At 39.5% G+C, this 12,766-nt stretch overlaps 1 pseudogene across 1 annotated transcript; it reads right to left on the bottom strand.

The window, feature by feature from the left end:
* Positions 1-9,853: 9,853 nt before the first annotated feature.
* Positions 9,854-12,547, bottom strand: LOC311582470 (glyceraldehyde-3-phosphate dehydrogenase-like; annotated as a pseudogene). Its single transcript has 3 exons — positions 11,610-12,547; positions 11,066-11,202; positions 9,854-9,882 (listed from the first exon to the last, which is right to left on the bottom strand). The product of its transcript is annotated as a glyceraldehyde-3-phosphate dehydrogenase-like (transcript).
* Positions 12,548-12,766: the final 219 nt, after the last annotated feature.

Below are 12,766 nucleotides of genomic sequence, written 5' to 3'. Positions count from 1 at the left end.
TGGGAACACCCCAATTTGATATCTTCTGTTGCTCTTCAGGACAGCACCGTGTTGAGTGTTATTCTGAAGAGGCCTGTAGGCTCTAGAGCTCTGTACTCTCAGCAGTAAACTTCCCTTAAAGATATGTTACCCAGAATGAATGCTCTTGTCTTAGCAGTAACCTTCCCTTAAAGACATGTTACCCAGAATGCTCTTGATATCAGACAGTGTAAGTTATAAATAAGGGTCTGGAGCAGCTCGTAGCACTTGTTCTTAGAGAGGACATGGATTGGTTTCCAGCACCCACATGGTGGGTCATACCTATCTGTAATTCTGGTTCCAAGGGAATATGATCCCACTTCTGACTTCTGTGAGTGCCAGGCATGCATGTGGAACACAAACATACATATGGGCAAAACAACCCCTGTACGTAAGAAATGATACATTAAAAAGAAATTTCTGTGTTAATTATTAGACCATTTCTTTCACCAATATGAGTCTTAATTTGACTATAACAATAATACATTCTGCATAAATATCCCCAGAGATTTGAGTAGTGTGTTGTTCCTGTGTGGAAAGCTGCGAGGTGCCACGCCTTAACAAGGCACAGGTTTCCGCCATCCCCACGGCGAGCGCTCTCTAAGATAAACAAGTCCTTATATGGCAAAAGGCTGTGCAAGGGTAACTGGTGATCTGATGACGGGCAGTCCTGCTCTGACGCGGACCTATGAGGAGGTGGCACCTGGCATGAGCTGACTGGCCCTTGAGTTGTACTTAAGCTTGGCCTTTCCTTTCTTCGGGGCCATTCCCACTGAGCTCAATCCTGAGTAAAGATCTCGAGAAGAAGTCTGGTTGTTGGTGTCTTATTTCCACTGGACGGTGCGGCACCGACATTCCTAAACCCATTTTGTCTTTTAGAGTTGACCTTTACTGGAGACAGGATAGCTTTCCTGTCACTGAAGACTGAAGGGTGCAGGCACAGAATAGGGACATGGTACATGCTGACAGAACTGAATCATTTAGTCTCAGAAAATTCTTTTCACTGAAAGAGAATATGATTAGTTCCTAGATAACAAAAAGTATTATTGCATGCAAGGTCTTATTGTCATATTTAATTAATGATGTCACTTTATTTCATTTCCTCATGTAGGTTAACAGGGATGATTGTACATAGGATCAGAATCCAGAAAACGATGTAATTTTCTTTGTGACTTGATGCTGCTTGGTTAGAGGCTACTGGACATTTCTCCTTTCATTTGTGTCACAATTGCTAAGCTCTGGGTATTTCATGACTTTTCCTTCCTTTCATCAAGATGTACAAATGTATAGATTTGAAGCCTCTTCCTTCTCAGACCATGCTTACTACTTCATTGAAATTGCTAATAAGATAAATGGTAGAGACATCATTTATTTACTAAAACAAGACCCAGGCTAACATGTTCTTGGGAAAAGGTTAAGACACTTTTCTCTTCTTCAGAAATTCAAAGACATTCACTTACTGTTTTTTCAATGCTAAACCTTTGCCTAATCTCAAAGGGGTGAGTTGTTTATCAAGACATTGAAGTCAGAAGGAAGGGAGTATGGTGGTCTTTTGAATATGAGTAGAGGTGTGAGTGTTTTTATTCATTACAGTTATTCAGGGATTTGCTTTGGAAGTGGGTGGGTCTCTAAGCACTGGTGGCACCCAAATTCACCAAAGGGTTGCAGATCTTGCTCGTTAGTTGTTGGAGCTTTCCAAATTCTTGTCTCTGAGTCCCATGCTTACTCAGAGCTAGCCATTTTTTTTTTCTGGGCACAATACACAGTTGATTTCATTAAATCCTCTCATTAGTGCTGGGAAGTAGGTCCTATTATTACCTTGATACTAAATATAAGGAAACTGAGATTCAAGGGAGGTTAAGTAACCTCAAAATAAGAGGGTATGAGGAGAGAGCAGAGTTGGAGTACGCCTTACTTGTGATGTGTCCTGAACCTGAGGCCAAACTATGAGAAAATAGTAATAAGTGTAGACAAAATTAGATCCTACTTCCAAAAATCAGGATGCTCTGCAATCTGGTATATTTCTACATGTTTGCTGTGGGATGGGACAGAGCCAGCCTCGTCTGCTGCATAGTAGCCATGTGCCTCAAGGTTGCCTGCATGTGGTGAGGGTATAAGTACCTTTCTCACTATGCCCCATGTGGATATGTAAGGGACAGAAAAGGTCCCTGTATCACTTTGGAGAAATTAAAGTTCAGTTAAAAGTAAGACATTGGCTATCTTTACTAGAACACCACTTTAGTTGGACGAGATGTTGCTTTCTATCCCAAAGGAAATAATGTAGGCTTGGATCTTTTTAAAATTTACTTTATGTGGGGTTCTTTAACACCCATACCTCCCTTCCAATTCACCTACCCTAGATAGGATAGAAAGAAGGTTAAAATGGACCAGAGAGGTAGATCTTTTTAGACTCAGTTCCTTGGGGCAATTTCAGCAGACCCATTAAATGGCAAACCAGGAATTGAGCAAAAATGACTGGAACCGTAGCAACAGGAACCTTGAAGCTTTTTCTGGAACATTTCTCTCGAGAAGCATCTTGAAGCAGGTGTGATGAGCAGCCAAGTGATGCAAAGTAATGCAAATGTGATGCCCCCCCCCCCCTCTCTCTCTCTCCTCTCCCATAGTCCATACAGCATATTTTTCAACGGACAAAAACCATTCCTCTGCACAAGGCAGTTTCCTGTTGACAAAGATCATGTGCCTTCTCCCAAGTCTGTTTCCAGAGGACAAAGATCACATGCCCTCATATGTAGCAGTTTCACATTCCACACTTGGGATCAAAACAAAAACGTTTATATCTCTACATATCCCCCCTTTTGTTCAAAATAGCTTTTTTCTAACCTTAATAAACTATATACAATAAAATTATATGAGAATTATCAGCTAAAAATTGCATTTACAATGTTCAGTCCATTTGTATTTGACTGTCTTGGAGAAAGTATTCAACTATCTATTCTATCCTAGTGAGTCGTATCCTAGTGTCCAAAGTTCTCCTAAATCACTTTCTTATTATAACTTAACAATTATCAACCAAAAAAACCCCCCATGTGCTTAAATCCTAAACAACTTAAGCTTAATTGTACTAAGACTAAGACTATATAGTCTTCAACCCCATCAGAGACTTGAGAAGGAAATATTACCTGGAAATATGTAGGAGGTGCAGGCAAGCGGCTTCCAAAAGTATAGAAATGACAGAGACAGTTGACTACCTGGACAGTCACCAAAGGTTTCTCTGTGTCATTGGAGCATCCAGTCTTCAGCCTACTGGCCCAGAATATCTGACACACTTTTCTGTGAAGCAAGAATTTTGAAGGACTGATCTACCTAGTCTTCACAAAGTTGGATAGTCAATTTCCCAGTGTCATGCTTGTTCACAGTTTGGACAAGTTAGCCTGCTATCAGCAGTCAAGATAGGAACAGTTTTTGTCCAGTGGCTATTTTGCCACATTTGTTTCTTTGATGCCTGTCATCTTCTTGGAGTGGATTAGAGGTGCTTCTAGGAGTAGATGTGTCTCTCTGTCAGAAAAGCCCTTTAATATTAAATGCCATATTCTGTAGATCTCTGAAGTGTTTGAAGACTTATCTTTGTTTATTTACTATTATACAGTGCACAATCACATCTATCTATCTATCTATTTCAATGTATCTAAATAGACAAACATTGCTTGCTTCTAGGTATGTACTATCTGCTTAACCTTGAAAACATATACAAGAGATTAAATAAAGCATATTTCTGTAATTAGCTAAACTAGTATCTAACGAGACTACAAATAAAAGTATTTATAGGTAACTATTAACTTGCATCTCTAATCATTCTGAAAAGTTTATAATAGTTAACTTTAAACAAGACTAGAACTTTACATGACATTTTCAAATGAGTTGCATATGTATAATACACTAAACAAAAATTGAACAAAATTATCCTAAATGTGTATCAATATACAATAAATGAATTGTATATGTACAACATATTAATCAAAAGTTGGACAAAAATGTAAATTTCTATCCATACATAATAAATGAGTTGCATATATACAATACATTAAGCCAATTTAAACAAAATCTTAACTTTATGTCAATATACAATACCAATGTTAAAATATTTAAGGCTAGTAGATTCAAGAATCTACCTTTTATTCTATAATTCTATGTGCCCCCTTTTCTTTTATCATTCCTTTCCCCCTTTTTCCCCTAGCACTAGATAGAATAGAAAAATAAGATAAAAAAAGGATAGAGAGGAGAAAGAAAGAGATCCCTTTACTGTAACTAACCCCAAATATCTGTTATCCAACCCAAAACACCTATCTTACCTATTGGGAATGGAGGCATCGTGTTCTTAAAATTACTTTTTGATGTGGGGTAAAAATGCCTTTGGGGTACCCTTAAAAATTAGGATATTGGCCAAATGCTGGAAGAGTTAGCTGTATCTTTTTCTGTCCAGTCTTTGTGGGATTTATCATTTCAACTAGCTCTTTTGAAGTTGATCTGCATACAAATTCACGAAGAAAACAGTAGCTGAGGCAGTCTGCAAGGTTGAGTCACCTGGGCTATTTGTTTTGTCTTTATTGTTATCTGGTCTTTTGCGCTGAAAATAAACATACTTTAAATAAGTATTGTTTAAAAACACATACACACAATTAGTAAGATTTAGCAAGTATTAGTAAGATTAGAAAGATTTCTACGTTGATATATATGTATATATATGTAATCAATGAATATACTACATATGTATATATATCCAATGAATACATATATAAAATGCAAGGTGAACAAATCAATTAAAGATAATTTTCTGCTCTATGAGCAGGTGAAGCCATCTATCAACTTTATAAGTCTGTTTGAATTGTAATATAAACTCTGTTCATGCTATATGAAAGGATGGTATGCCATGAGGACCAGGTAGCTAATAATATTCAGTTGCCATATGATGATATTCATGTCTCAGATAGTAGGAGGCCTTTCCCTGGTCAAATCTAATCTTTATAAGTTTTGCTGATAAACATATTTTTTAATTCCCTATAGACGCATCAGCATAACCATGTCCCCATCTCAAAACTATTGCAGGTTTCCTGTCCATTGTCAACAGATCCTTATAGAGTATTGGTTGCCCTAGTTTCTCAGATTTTTCTATAACCGAATGTCTCTCAGCAGCTGTTGTTCCTTTTTCACCAACATTAAGAAAATTTAGAGTTAACAGAGCATTATTTAATTAGTCCCTGGGGGTCTTTACCCTCCCTTCTAGGTCTGATTAGCTCTTTCTACAACTGTCTGTTCTGTAGGATTGTGTGGTATACCAGTAATGTGCTTCATATGATAATATGCAAAGAATTGCTTCATCTTACTGGATACATATGTGGGAGCACTGTCAGTATTAATTTGTGCAGGTAGCCTCATAATTACCACTATTTGCAATAAAGGAGTAATTACACAATCAGCCTTTTCAGAACTTAAAGCCCTGAGTATGTATCAATGGTATGGTGTACATACCTTTGGTTTCTAAATTCTGCAAAATGAAACACATCCATCTGCCAGATTTCATTTCTTTTAGTACCTTGTATGGTTCCTTCCAGTGGGTATTGGAGTTTGGTTTTACAAATAACATGTAGGGCATTTAAAAAATTATTTCTTTGATTTGTTGCCAAGTGATAGAGAATTTTTCTTTAAGCCTTTACTGTTAACATGATGTTTTTCATGAAAATTTGAAGCTTCTGACACATTTCCTAAAAATAATTGGTCAAGGTCCTCATTTCCTTGTACCAATGGACGTGATAAACCTGTATGAGAGAGCATATGAGTATTATATAATAGATAGTTTCTACTTCTGATGGCCTGTTGCAATTCCATAAATGGCAAAGTCAATTCTGAGTTATCAGGAGTAAATTCAGCTGTTACTAGTTGCAAAACAACTCTTTCTACATATTGTGAGTCAGTAATTATATTAAGAGATTCAGGAAAATCTAATAATATCCTAAAGGCTGTATACAATTCTGATTTTTGAATTGAGATATGTGGGCTTTTGATCATCTTACTTACTTTGTCTGACTTATAACTTGCCATTCCCATCTTGTCTGCATCAGTATAGAATGTCGATGTCTTTATTTGGTGTTCTCTTTACAATATGTGGAAAAACCCAATTAGTTCTTTTTATAAACTGTATACATTTGCCTTTTTGGATATTTGTTATTAATTTTTCCCAAGTAGTTATTACAAGTTCTTTGGCAATCTCCATTGATTAGCCACAATGACAAGTTCAGCATTAGAAGAGGCATTACAATTTTGGTTGGGTCTGTTTCTAACAATTGATGCAGTCTTATTCTACCTTTTATAATTAATTCAGAAACCTTTTCTATGTAAATTTTCCATTTTTTACTTTGTTTATGTGCCAAGAAAATCCACTGCATAATATTGTCTTCCCTTTGCATAATGAGCCCAGTAGGAGAATGAGTTGAAAAAAAAAATAACCAAAATACAATCAAGTCTAGGATCAATTTGATCTATATATACATCTTTCAGTCTTTGTTTTACAAGAATTAACTGTTTTTACAATTCAGCTATTAGACATCTTGGACTGTTTAAGTCTGAACCTCCTTGTAATGTTTGAAATAAACTATTTAACTCCTGAGAAGCTAAACCAGTTGTAGGCTTCAGCCAGTTAATATCTCCCACTAAAATCACCCACTAAAAATTGAATATCATTCAGAGTTTGCAACTGCAAAAGGTCTCACAGGTCTGTACCTTTTGTGTTTGAAATCTTTTTGTGTTATATATTTTTTAATTAATTTATTCAGATTATAACTAAATTGTTATCCCATTACTTGTATCCACCTGTTCCTCCATCTATCCCACCCTCAACCTATTCCCCTCCCCTAGGTCTATGTGTGAGGGGGACCTCCTCCCCCACTATATGGTCATAGGCTATCAAGTCTCATCTTGGTAGCCTGCTTATTCTTTTTTTTTGAGTGCCACCAGGGCTTTCCACCAAGTGGAGGTGGTCAAATATGGAGCATCAGAGTTCATGTCAGAGTTAGTCCCTGCTCTTCCATTGGCTAGATCAGAGTTGGGGTTTGACATTTACTACTTGCATTGTCCTTGGTTAGTGCAATAGTTTGAACTGATACCCCTGGACCCTGATCCACCCATTACAATGTTCTTCTTGTAGGTTTCTAAGATCCTTTGGATCATTCTATTTCCTTATCTCCTATATTTGTCTTACATAGAGTCCCAGTGGGATGTCCTCACGTCTGTCCCAATCTCCTGGTAAATGAGGACTTTCATGGGACATGCCTTTTGGGCTAGTGCCCAATTATAAGTGAGTATATACCATGTGATTCTTTTTGCTTCTGGGTTAACGTACTCAGTATGATCATTTCTAATTCCCTCCATTTGTCCACAAAGTTTGAGATTTCCTTGTTTTTTTTGTAGCTGATTAATATTTCATTGTGTAAATATACCATAGTTTATCTATTCTCCAACTGAGGGGCATTTTGGCTATTTGCAGGTCCTGGCTATTATGAATAAGGCTGCTATGAACATAGTTGAACATATGTCCCTGTTGTGTGGTGGAGCATTTTCTGGGTATATTCCACGGAGTGGAATAGCTGGGTCTTGCGGAAGCTCTATTCCCAGTTTTCTGAGAAAGCGCCAAAGTGGTTGCACAAGTTTGCATTCCCAACAGCAATGAAGGAGTGTTCCTCTTTCTCTACATCCTCACCAGCATGTGGTGTCACTTGAATTTTTTTAAGTCTTAGCCATTCTGATGGGTGTAAGATGGAATAGATTTGACATCTCTTTATGGTTTCACTGTTGCTCAGAGTAGGTGCTGAGATAGCAAACCTTTCCCTATTTTGCTTAAGCAAGAGTATTGTGAAAAAAATATTTTAAATCAATTATTATTATAGGTCATGATGTAGGCAACAAAGAAGGCAAAGGAAGTCCAGACTGGAAAGGACCCATTGGTTGAATTACTATATTCACTGCCCTTAAATCCATTATCATTCTCCATTTTCCTGATTTGTGGTTTTACAACAAACAGAGGGGAATTCCATAGGCTGATGGACTCTTCTATATGTCGAGCCTCCAGCTGCTCTTGTACCAGTTGTTCAAGTGTGTGAATTTTTTTCCTTTGCTTTAGGTCACTGCTCTTGTCACACTGGCTTGTTTGATATCCATTTTAGGGACAGGGCAGTTGGTACTCCACCAGTGGCCCCTCTTGTAAATTTGAAAACACAATCCCTGTGATGTCTTGTGTTTGAACAATGAGCGTAGCTTGTCATTGTTTTTGAAAACATGTATCAATATCTTCTCCAGGAGCATCTGTAATTTCATCATAGGCTGTCTCTGGGATTGCAGGAATATTAATTTGAATACCTCACTGTCATCAAATATTCATTCACCATAAATTTTTGGATATGTCAGGTATGTAGGGTCTCAACAACTTCCCTGTTTGACCTGCTGGCACCCATACATTTTATCTTTTGTACACTTTGTCTTATTTGAGATAATTTACCAGTTCATATAAACTGTGTATAAACCTTCTGGCCAGTCTAGATTCCAAGGCTTTTGGGAAAGTATATTGACATTGGCTCCAGTATCTACCAAACCTATTTCAATACATACCTCTGTACCACTAATTTGGGTCTCTGATCATTAAACCATTGTTTGCCAGAACACAAACACATGTTTTCCAGTACTCCCACTTGCACCTGTTCTTTCTACTGGAGCAGCTTTGCCTTTGACATAAGGAAACAATAATAGTTGACTAACTCTATTCCCTGCATTAATTTGATTTCCCTTTCTACATATGCCATGATTTTAATTTCTTCCTTATAATCCCTATCTATAACACTTGGATGCACAGTAAATCTTGAGAAGTTAATCCACTTCTTCCCAAGATTATTCCTACTGTTCTTGAAGGTAAAGACCATATACATCAGTGGTTGTTTTGTAACATTGAACTTTTGGGGATAGTATAAGAGATTTATCTGTGGCTACATCCAAAGCCATGCTGCCTTTAGTAGTGTGCATAAGATCATCAATACCTAGTTTTAGTTTTCCTGCCTGCTTGTTACCTTCTGGTTGACCAAAGAAGGATGGCTTTGTATTGCTTGCTGTGGGGCCTGATGGTAAGGGATTAATTACCTTGTATGTCCCTCTTGGACTTGCAATCCCTAGACCAATATCTTCCCTTTCCACATTGGCTACAATACCCTGGAAGTCTAGGCATACCATTACAGCCAGAATCTGCTTGTTCTCTTTTATGAATAAGCCTCAGCTGCTACTTGGAAACCAAGACACAGAAATTAAGGGAAGAATTCATATAGGGAATTTGGTGACTTTTTCAGAAAATATTGAAGTCTTCATTATTAAATGCTCTTTGTTATCAGCAAGGGTTTTAGGATTAGGTACTTCCAGCATAAAGGAAAAATCCTTCTGGACCCTTATTTCTCTGCCTTTTGACAGAATCCCAAGTGTTGCTGTTTTCATGTCTGAACTGAAATGACATCTGCTTGATACTTAGTTTCTGGGCCATTTCAACACCCTCTGCCTCAGTCAAGAATAAAACTATCCTCAGAGATTCCCTCTTAAATCAGTGAAATCCCTTCTGGGCATCAAATGGAGCCTTTACATTATGTTTTGGTTGAACAGGTTGGGGGAGCAGCTGCTATGGGAAATGAGCAGCCTGGCAACAGTGTAAATGAGAAGTGTGTGTGTGTGTGTGTGTGTGTGTGTGTGTGTGTGTGTGTGTGTGTGTAAGTAGAAAGCAAGTGCCACAGCATGATAATGTGCCCGAGAAAGCTTAAACCACACAGTCTGTTTTTCAGAGCTAACAGGATAGTCAATGTGCCAGGTAAGAGTCAGTAAGACCTAGAGATGAAAATCGGAAAATTAGTTGGATAAGTATGTAAAATGCTTTTACAACAGATTTCAAAGACATATTGTGGCATCACTTTAAAATTTATTTTATTGATTCTTTGTAAATTTCATGTCATGCACTCCAATCTCACCTGCCTCCCTGTACCTTCATAGCTGTCTTCCCTGCAACCCGCCCCCCAAAAGAAACCTTAAAAAATCTTGTCGTGGAAGCTGTAATGTGTCACACAGTGTACCATTTTGTCTACACATCTTTTACTTTCAATCTTCATTGCAATGAGTCATTGGTCTGGTTCAAGATCTCTGGCTCCTGGATTTTCATCAGGGCTCCTCTTGGATATCCTGTTGTCACCCTGGGTCATGGAGATCCTGCAGCTTTGGATTTGCAGGACTGGCCCCTTCATGTACTCCAGTGGTTCCTAGATGGGGTAGATTTTGGGGTGGGGATCTGGGTCTGGATGATAGCTGAGTTGGTCAGCCTGCCAGCTCTCCTGCACCCACACAACCTGAGTGAATTTTCCAGCACTACCTTGGCTAGGTCACCCAATTCTTGGCCAGCAATGGACAAGGCCAGCTCTCTTGCTCTAATGCCCTCTGGGTGGCTCACCTGTGTTCCTGCCACCAGGGTCACCTCTACTATGCTGCCCAGGTGAGGGACAGGGGCAGCTTTCCCATTCTTATGAACTTGGCCAGAGCTCCCTTTTGACTTTTTTTTTTTTTTTTTTTTAAAAGCTGCTTCTTTTAGTGTATGATTTCATTCTGGTATTTATTTTTGTGACTCTAATATGCATCAGGTAGGTAAAACAAAACACAGGTTCTGGAGATAAAGATTAAGAAGAAGAATCCATTCTTAAGGAATATACTGTAAATGAATGGACAAGACTGTTGAAACAAACATCTTTATGCCATATTTAAATTATTAATAAATTATAATTATGTTTTCTTCCTTCCTCTGCCTCCTCAAGTGCTGGGATTACAGGCATGTTCCACAGTCAGTTTTACAAATTGTTGTTGTTTTTGTTGTTATTCTTATTCTTATTATTGTAGGTGCAGTGAACTTTATTGATGGCATTCAAGACAGTAGGGCTCCCTGGGCCCCTCCCCTTCTTCTAGGGTCTAGGATGGAAACTATGAAGGGACATACTCAGTGTCAGGGGCAGAGTTGGAACAGGGATACCTTGGCAGCTGAGAGCTTCTCTTTTGCTCTCATGTCCTTGCTGGGGTGGGTGGCCCAGTGCTTTTTGTTTCTTGGAGGCCATATAGGTCCTGAGTTCCACCACCTTGTTGCTGTAGCCATATTCATTGTTGTAGGCTCTGTTTTTTAACAATTGAACTTTATTATACAACCCAACTTGCTTACACAAGAGGGAAAAAAGGATAAAGGTATCCTCCGTTCCACAGGATGGGTCCCTAGGTATCGCTGGCCTGCGTGCTGGTCCAGCTTATTCGCTGATTCATGCGCGCTCAAGCCTGGTCTGAACCTGATGCTGCTCTCTCCTCTCCGCCTGCCTGCCTCACCTGCGAAGGATGGTCTCCTTCTCCCATTGAGGGTCAATTAGAAAAACAATAGTCCAGGTGGAGCCTCCAGGTCCAGGATGGCTCCACCCAGTCTATCTCAAGGTTAATCTAAGGGAGTATCCCTGGTGTGTCCAGGGGTAAAGCCCACCAAGACTACTTTCACCTGTAACAAAGCTTACAGTATTTCCCGAACATTGTCATACCAGGAAATGAACTTTGCAAAGTTGTCATTGAGAGCAGTTCCAGCCCCAGCATCAAAGGTGGCAGAGTGGGAGTCGCTGTTATATTAGCAGGAGACGATCTGGTCCTCAGTGTAGCCCTGGATGGCCTTTAGTGGGCCCTCAAATGCCTCCTTTACCACCTTTTTGATGTCATCATACTTGGCAGATTTCTCCAGTCAGCATGTCAGATCCACAATGGACACGCTGGGGGGTAGGAGGACGGAAGGCCAATGAATTTTCCATTCAGCTCTGGGATGAGCTTGCCCACAGCCTTGGCAGCACCAGTGGATGCAGGGATGATGTTCTGGGCAGCCCCACAGCCATCACATCACAGCTTTCCAGAGGGACCATTCACAGTCTTCTGGGTAGCAGTGATGGCATGGACTGTGGTCATGAGTCCTGCCATGATGTCAGAGTTGTCGTGGATGACCTTGGCCGGGGGCTCAGCAGTTGGTGGTGCAGGAAGCATTGCTGACAGTCCTGAGTGAGTTGTCACACTTCTCATGGTCACACCCATCACAAACATGGGGGCATCGGCAGAAGGGGCAGAGATGATACTTTTGGCCTCGCCCTTGAGTGGGCCCCAGCTTTCTCCTTGGTGGTGAAGACACCAATAGACTCCACAACATACTTGGTACTAGCACCAGCCCATTTGGTGTTGGCAGGATCTCGCTCCTGGAAGATGGTGACGGCCTTCCCGTTGATGACAAGCTTCCTATTCTCAGCCTTGACTGTGCTGCAGAACTTGCCATGGACAGAGTCATACTGGAACATGTAGACCATGTAGTGGAGGTCAATGAAGGGGTCATTGATGGCAACAATGTCCACTTTGCCAGATAACAGGCAAACCCTGGTAACTAGGTCCCCAATATGGCCAAATCTGTTTACTTTGACCTTCACTATCATGTCAAGGGATGAGGCTGACACTTCACCAGAAGATGCACTGTCTCTGGGACAGGGAAGAGCCGAGAGAGAACAAATTATTTTTAACATTTGTCTGCTCCAACAACACTGTATAGAGTTATGGAACTTAAGCCTTTCAACTTCATTTCAAATGTCCCTTGGGAAAAAAACAAAAACAAAAACAAAAAACAAAAAACAAAAAAAGTAAAAGAAAACAAATGTCCCTTGACACTAAG

The sequence above is a fragment of the Acomys minous genome (genome assembly GCF_964271855.1).
Source record: "Acomys minous genome assembly, chromosome: 14".
Taxonomy (NCBI): Eukaryota; Metazoa; Chordata; class Mammalia; order Rodentia; family Muridae; genus Acomys; species Acomys minous.
This window is presented reverse-complemented; position numbering and strand designations above follow the sequence as displayed.